We start from the raw sequence: 7,446 nt of genomic DNA, 5'->3' as shown, positions 1-7,446 counted from the left end.
CACGCAATGACAAAATATTAAGTGCTCCAACATAGCTTAAATTCCTATAACATTTTCATTTCTAGAAAAGTAATAAAAGCTAATTAAAGAGTTTCATTTGTATTTTCCATTTTGCTGCAGCGCTAGACCACCACTTATTGTGTGTGGATACAGTATCACAAGTATTACAGTATTTTGGTATCTATTGGTCATTTTTATCATGCTCAAATTTATCATGGAACAACATTCTAGCAATGAAATAGTCTTCATTAAGAGCACTTATCTGGGCAGGGTGGGAATTTCTCAAGAGTTCAACATTTGACTAGATCTGTTTCCAGTGATGTCAATAGTAAAAAAAAAAAACTTACTTCAATAGGAGTAGCATTAGGCCAACGTTGAGCAGTTTTGCAAATCCCATCCTAGTGTATCCAATAAACTGAAATTAGAGAACAAATGTTTGCACTTCATTTGTGGTCCCTAGCAGAGGATTTTTACTCGAGTGCTTTATGAATATGAAGGGATTTAGCCTTAACTCCCTCTGAGGCACTACATGTATTATTCCCAATTTAGAGATGATGAAAGTAAATCAAGGAGAAGATGGTTTACCCAAAATTATACAGGCAATCTGGTGAAGAGCTGGGAAAAGAAGATGAGTCTCCAAATTCACAGTCTTATGTATAGCTTTCAGGGCATAAAGAATAATAATAATCCTACCAAACGCTGAAGACTTGTTCAACATAATAAATCAAAACTGTAATTTATCTAACTGCCTAGGACAGATAATTCTTCCAATCATGTTGCTACCAGCCTGGTCATAAAAAAAATACAAAACAGCCATCCGGATCCTGCTGAGCTTATGATCTCAGATCTCTAGTCATCTGACCATATTAATCTCAGATCCCAAAGCCTGGCATCTTGTTACATATAAATGTACTTAGAACACTTTCCAGTCCTTATGCCAAAAAGACGGAGTCCTCCAGAGTAATCCAGTTAGTCAAAGGAGCAGAGTGGAAGAGGACTTCATTTGGCCTTACTATGCCTTTTGAACCCACCAGAATTATCTTCTTGACTAGCCCCTGGCCTTCTAGAGGCCAAGTGCCCCAGCCAAGATCTGAAAAGGTGTTTTGTCACTGGTTATTGATGACAATACAATCGAATCTATGTGGCCCCACCAAGTGTGCCCCAGCTTAAGGTTGAAGCAAAATACTGAACAAAAAGTAAAAATTGAACTATTTTAATTAGCTTTTGTTATTTAAGAAATGGAAACAAAGACACTGTGGAAACTAAGGTGTGGAGCCATTTATCATCATCATTTTGGCACTGAGAGAGAGTTTCTTCAACTTACATTGCTTTGACTTTATATACATGGCTCAGGACAAAGGAAAATAAAGAAATGGCCTAGAGAGGCCAATTAAATGTTGCCATAGGAGAGAAATTAAAGAACTAGAATAAAACAGATTTAAGGAAGACCAGACCTAAAGTGGAAGAACAGAGCTTAATGGACTAAGGATGCCAGAAAAGAGGCTTGATGTAATCTGGAGAGCCGACAAAAAATAAGGCCAAATGTGGAAGTTGGCGGAACAGATGCTGAATGAAAAGGTAAAATGTTGAAATACTTAACATGTATTTATGCTTATAAAATGTGTGATTTCTAAACACACAATAGCAAAATCCATTAAAAAACCCATGGTTTATGTAGCCATTAAATCCTTATCAGATTGTTGTAGTCCCTCAGCCTTTAACCTTGTAACCTGGCAATATATCTGAGGTATGAATTAATGGTCCACTAAAGCATGTCCTCATGTGTCTTCTTGATTAAGTAATTTATAAGTGAACAGTTAAAAATCATTACATAAAGCAATAACCATGACTATTACAGATGATTAGCTACAGGAAAATGAAAATATTTGTTTTGATCAATTTTTCCAGAGGATTAAAAAAGATCTTTACTGAGCTTTCAAATTCCAGTTGCCATAGCAACTATATTTTTAGTTGCCATAACAACAAATCGGTTTTAAATAATACTGTTACCTCTCCCTCCTCCCCCCTAGAATTCAATACATTCCTGTGGCCAAGGAATAACTAAGTATTTTGCACATAAAGAGGAAATAGTGAATCTATATCTTGTGTCAGTTTCACATAATGGCAGACTGGAGGTTTGGCCTTGTAATCTGAGGAGACTGGAAACCAAGAGAAAAATATGTATGAGACTTACAATCTTCATCCATTTATCTTCTTTCTTTCTAATTGAATGAGTCTGACATTCCATCATCAACATCATCATCAGAACCTTATAGCCTTCTGATCTTGTCTGGATTTCTCTAACACCTGGATTGCTATTGTTCGATTCATCTGGAGCATTCCACAAACCTTCCCCCCCACCGCCAGTTTTGTGCTTCTGGCTAATGTGGCCTTTAATCCCATGTAAACATGAGCTACAAATTGGCCTCTACTTAGGTTACAATTTGTTGACTCTCAAGCAAAATACATACACAAACATATCCCCACACTATGTTTATTTTCTGAACATTTCAGGGCAAGAATATAATTTCACTACAGCAACAAATGGTAATAAAAGCTTCACCCTGTAATTGTGTCTCTCTGAGTACACTGTCTGCATCGCATTCTTTCAGGTTACTAATTGGAAGCATCAGGAACCAAAATAAATCCCAAATTAAAACATGATGATTAAAAAAAGAAAAAAAAATCACCAAAGAGAATAACACTAGGTATTGATTAACCAAAATTTAATGTGAGATGTAGGATGTTGCTGTTACTTCCTTAGCTGCTATTTCTCTCTTTATAACTGGAAAACATTTCATTAAAAAAATCTGAAACATGGCATGCTGCCAAAGTTGAATGCAGAGAACGCAAATGACAGGACTGAATAGTACCGGGGCAGGCACTCCCTTCTTCCCTTTCAATGGGCTGTTAAGAAAATTTGCTGTTGTAGACATAACAAGAACTAAAAGTGTTGTGTGGATGTACTATATATCAGAGCCTGTCTAGTTCCTACCAGAATAATTTCCTATCCTGTTGCACAGAATAGTTGGCAATTTTCTTGTGGCTTTGAGCCAGAAGTGGGAATAGGCAGTGTTTGTGACTCAAGTCCTGTGCACATTGTAAAGGAAGATTAGTGCCAGTGCATTTCTCATTTTCCATGTTCTATCTGCACCTATACAAAATGAAATGTTACAAGGACAAGTTTGCATTGATAGCTTGTGATTCAGGAAAACAGAAAGTATCCATTGGGCCTAGAAATAGAGTTGTGGGATCTCTCACCTTAGTTTATTTATGGTAACAGGAGATGTGACATTCAGTTCTTTCTCCAAAGAATGAGTTAATAAATATATTGGTCATCTTACCTCCATCCTTTATGGCCAGTCTAATATTTTTTGAGCTGTGTAGGATTCTATTGGTCCAAGGATAGTCAATAGGCAGACTGCAGGCCAAATCCAGACCACCAGATGCTTTTGTACGGACTCTGAAATCTTTACTTATTGTCATTATTATTTTTTTATTATTATTTTCTCTGGAGTGTGGACCTTGATTATACTTGACCAAGAAATTTGGACTTTGACAAAAAATAATTGACTACCCATGTCCTAGGCAAACGTGCATAATGCTTTATCATTTTCTTTATGTAATATATATCTGTATACAGAAGATTGTACTATATTTCTCATCCTTACAGCTGAGACACAAAGCCTTTTGGAAATAAACATGGGGAGGGAATTAGAAGGCTAATTGTACCCCAAATAAAAATAATGTAAATAATTTAAATAAGGGTAATTGAGATTTATGTGGAAAATGAATACTCTGTAAAACATTTGTTTACTGGTTACGGTTACTATGACCTGAAGAAGCGCTCTGGGTAACTTGAATGTTCTCTCTCACCAACAGAAGTTGGTCCAATAAAAAAAGATATTACCTCACCCACTTTGTCTCTCATGAGATAAGAGGATATTCATAAGAGAATTAACTGTATGAAAGGGAGTCCTAGAAGTGCTGGAAAAAAATTCTGTGATCCCGAGCTCTTTTCCAAACTCACATTTATCAGCACAGCATGAAGTGAAACAGGTTGTTTTGTCTTGTATGTTCTGACATTTGCTTCCACTGAATTTTGGTTAGGATTTTATTTCTTCCCTTAGTTGTCATGGAAATAGGCACACAGCAAATTATAAACAGATAAAGCACTGCTGACAAAAAATAAGCTGACCCAATTCAGACTGTGCTGTCTAACACTTGCAGTGGCCATCTCTCACTGTTTCCAATAGATCTGAAGCAGTCTGCCCTCAGGAAAGAGTGTGGCCCTTTGGTCACCTTATGTGATTATAGAAGGGCCAGGAGATGAGACTATGGAGACAAAAAAATGCAGGGGGGGCAAGGAAATCCTAGATGCAGCAGAGAGAGAGAAAATATGGACAGAGGAACATTGGGTGAGGCAGGGAAACTGAATGTGGGGAGAATGGGGAAAAGAATGTGATGAGACAGAGAGACTGGAGGGCAAAAAGGGGACAGAGGAATATTGTGGGCCAAGCAGGGAGATTGTGTAGTGCAGGAAAATAATTCTTGTTTACATAGGAAGTTTTTAACCTTATTTTTGGGTACAGTTTGTCCTTTTCTGTGCTTACAGAGAAGTTGCAGTGTGCACCAGTTTGGCTGCACCCATTCTCAGCAACTGGCAGTTTGACAGTATGGAAAAGACTTGAGAAGAAGGAAGGGAAAACGTGCAGGGCAGGAAAGGAGAGAAGCTGACAGGAGACTTAGAGGGACGAGCTAGGTGAATAGAGAACATGGCAGGAGAGGAATGGGGAATGGGATGGAATAGCAGCTTCCTTACCTCCGAAGTTGAGAGAGGACATGAAGCGAGTCCCACTCCAAGCAGCTGAGGAAGAAGCTTGTATCTGTGTATGCACTGAAGAGTGAACTTTGTCTATTCGCTATTAACAGTCACATACAGATTTGGGGAGGGTACTTCTCCCTAAACATTAAAGTCAGGCATTAGACCAAAATTAACTACTTTTTATATTTTAGAAACTCATGATGATTATGCAAAATTTCATGATTTTTTAACTCAAAGTTGGCAATACTGAGTATGTAATCATGTAATTAAAAAGCTATCATACACACAAGGCGATTCTGTTATAGCTATACAAGGTTGAATTGGCAACCTTATTTTTCTTTTCTGATTTCTGAGTGCCTCATTTTACAGTCTGAACATTCCCTTTACACAGACCTTGTTATGAAATTAATATAATTTTTATTAATTTTAGATGGCCTGAGAAAAGTTACATTTTTCTCTGTAGTCAGCAGTCCTCAATGTATAAGTATCAAAATGTGAGATTGTAGATCAAAAGAGCACTTGAACAGTTGAAATCAGAGAAGAATGGGTATTCTCTCTTAGGTCAGCAGTCTAAGTTCAGTAAGGAAATATTTTTCAGCAATATGCATCACTTATCAGAAGTGTGCTTTTGCTGATTTGAAAATGATATATAAGTTTATAAGACTGGCTTTAAGTTTAAATTTCTAGAAGTATTAGTGCTCACAAAAGTAAGAGACTATCTTGAGCCAGGAATAAAATTAATACAGAAAGAGAAACTGAGGTACAGAGAAAGTAAATAATCAGAAAAAACACAGTGAGTCATTACTATGACAGGCATAGATCCCAGATCATCTGATTCCCAGCTCTATACCCAATCCAGTAGACAATGCTGCCTCTTGAGGAGTGGAGGCAAACTATACAAGTGTTCCTATATAGCTCTAAGAATGCCCTTCACTCCTGACCAGAAACACCATATGTAGAATACTCCCCGGGGTTTTGAGCTGTGAACAAATGTCTACCAAGCTCTCCTCTATTTATAATTTCAGATTTTAAACCTCCCCTTCCCATAAGAACACCGCATACTACATCACATGATGGGTGGATGAGGGAAGTGTCCAGAAACTAAATATTGATCTGAATTTGGTGGCTAGTCTTCAGTTGAACTAAAATCCAGACACAAATATCCCCAAACTGCATGGAGTTCAACAGCCAGACCAATCACTTCTATCTAGGTGAAGTCTCTCTGTACAATGAATGCCATGCTAGGTGTAGGTTCAGAGACAAACCATCCCCATGGACTGCTTCTGAACTTATTGTACTGTAAAAAGCCTCAAGGAGCATAGAGTAGGCCTGGCCTATTCACCACCTTGAATGTCACTCTCATGACCTGAATTAGTTCTTCTTGTTGGCTCGGAAGTAAGGATGGGGCTATGGGCCTACTGTGAATTCTAGCATTGGCTAGGTGACCTGGGGTTGGACTAGATGACCTCCTGAGGTCCCTTCCAACCCTGATATTCTGTGATTCATAGTACTAGACTTGAGCAGCCTTTATGCTTGGAGAAACTAAAAGATTGCTATTATAGTCACCCTAAGTCATATTTTGTGGCATGTTAGTGGGATAAATATCAGCATTTCTACAGTCCATGCTGTCACTGGCATGTAGACAAATGGAGGATTTAGTGCTCCAAAACTGTCAGTATGAGGAACTAAATTCACTTTAAAATTTGAATAGTCTTAGCAATTTCTGTCTATGTCGAGTAATCACTCGTAATACTTTTTGAAATTGATAGGTTCATCTCAGGAAATAAGTGCAGAATTACATATTTCAGATAATGTTATAAATATAATGGAGCAAAAACGGTGAGGCAGAAGGTTCTCTGACAAAAGCTGTCTAGAGAATTAATCAGAATCAGTTACAGATGTGTTAGTCAGGAATGTTCCTTTTCTGAAAAGGCCCCAAAAAGAGAGCCTTTCTTCTGAGCCAGTTTTCTAGTGTACAGTAGGTTTACAGCCCAGTTGCTTGTGATTAATGAATATGACAATACAGTTTATAATAAAGTCTGGTGTTTTCATTTTTAGCTTATTTTTATGACCCAAGAAGCTTTCTGTTTTAGCTGAGGCTACTCCATTCTTTAGCAACAGAGAAAATTCTTTTACCACATGTGTGAATAAAGATTAGGAACACATTAAGCTTTCAGTTAATGGAACAAATACACTAGGTCTTGAAAGCATAATAACCACCAAGCCAGTGCTGCACCTGTACTTTAATCAAGTCTGCTGTTTTCCATGCCCTTCAGCAGAATGACTTTGAAACTCTACTTACACAGTAAAATTACAAGCAGTTTTATTGTTAAATTTAAAACATACTATATGTACCTAGACTTTTCCTCAGACACTTAGTATTCCCTAGACATTTCAAGGTAGGTTGTGTGCATTTTCACACAACAATTTTATATAAACCATATTGCCAACTCTCCTAATTTTATCACATTTCAGGTTATTTGGTGTTTTGCTTAAACCCCCCATTGCTGGAATCCTGCGATAACATGAGAATCTCAGCTTTCATTAAAAACAAAAACAAAAAAAAAAAACCAGACATCATGTTTCTAGTACTCATGGTTGCAAAGAAAAGGTTAAAAACC

This window comes from Caretta caretta, chromosome 4 (genome assembly GCF_965140235.1).
Source record: "Caretta caretta isolate rCarCar2 chromosome 4, rCarCar1.hap1, whole genome shotgun sequence".
In the NCBI taxonomy this organism is placed as follows: domain Eukaryota; kingdom Metazoa; phylum Chordata; order Testudines; family Cheloniidae; genus Caretta; species Caretta caretta.
The sequence above is the reverse complement of the archived record's forward strand: the minus strand, read 5'-3'. Positions refer to the sequence as shown.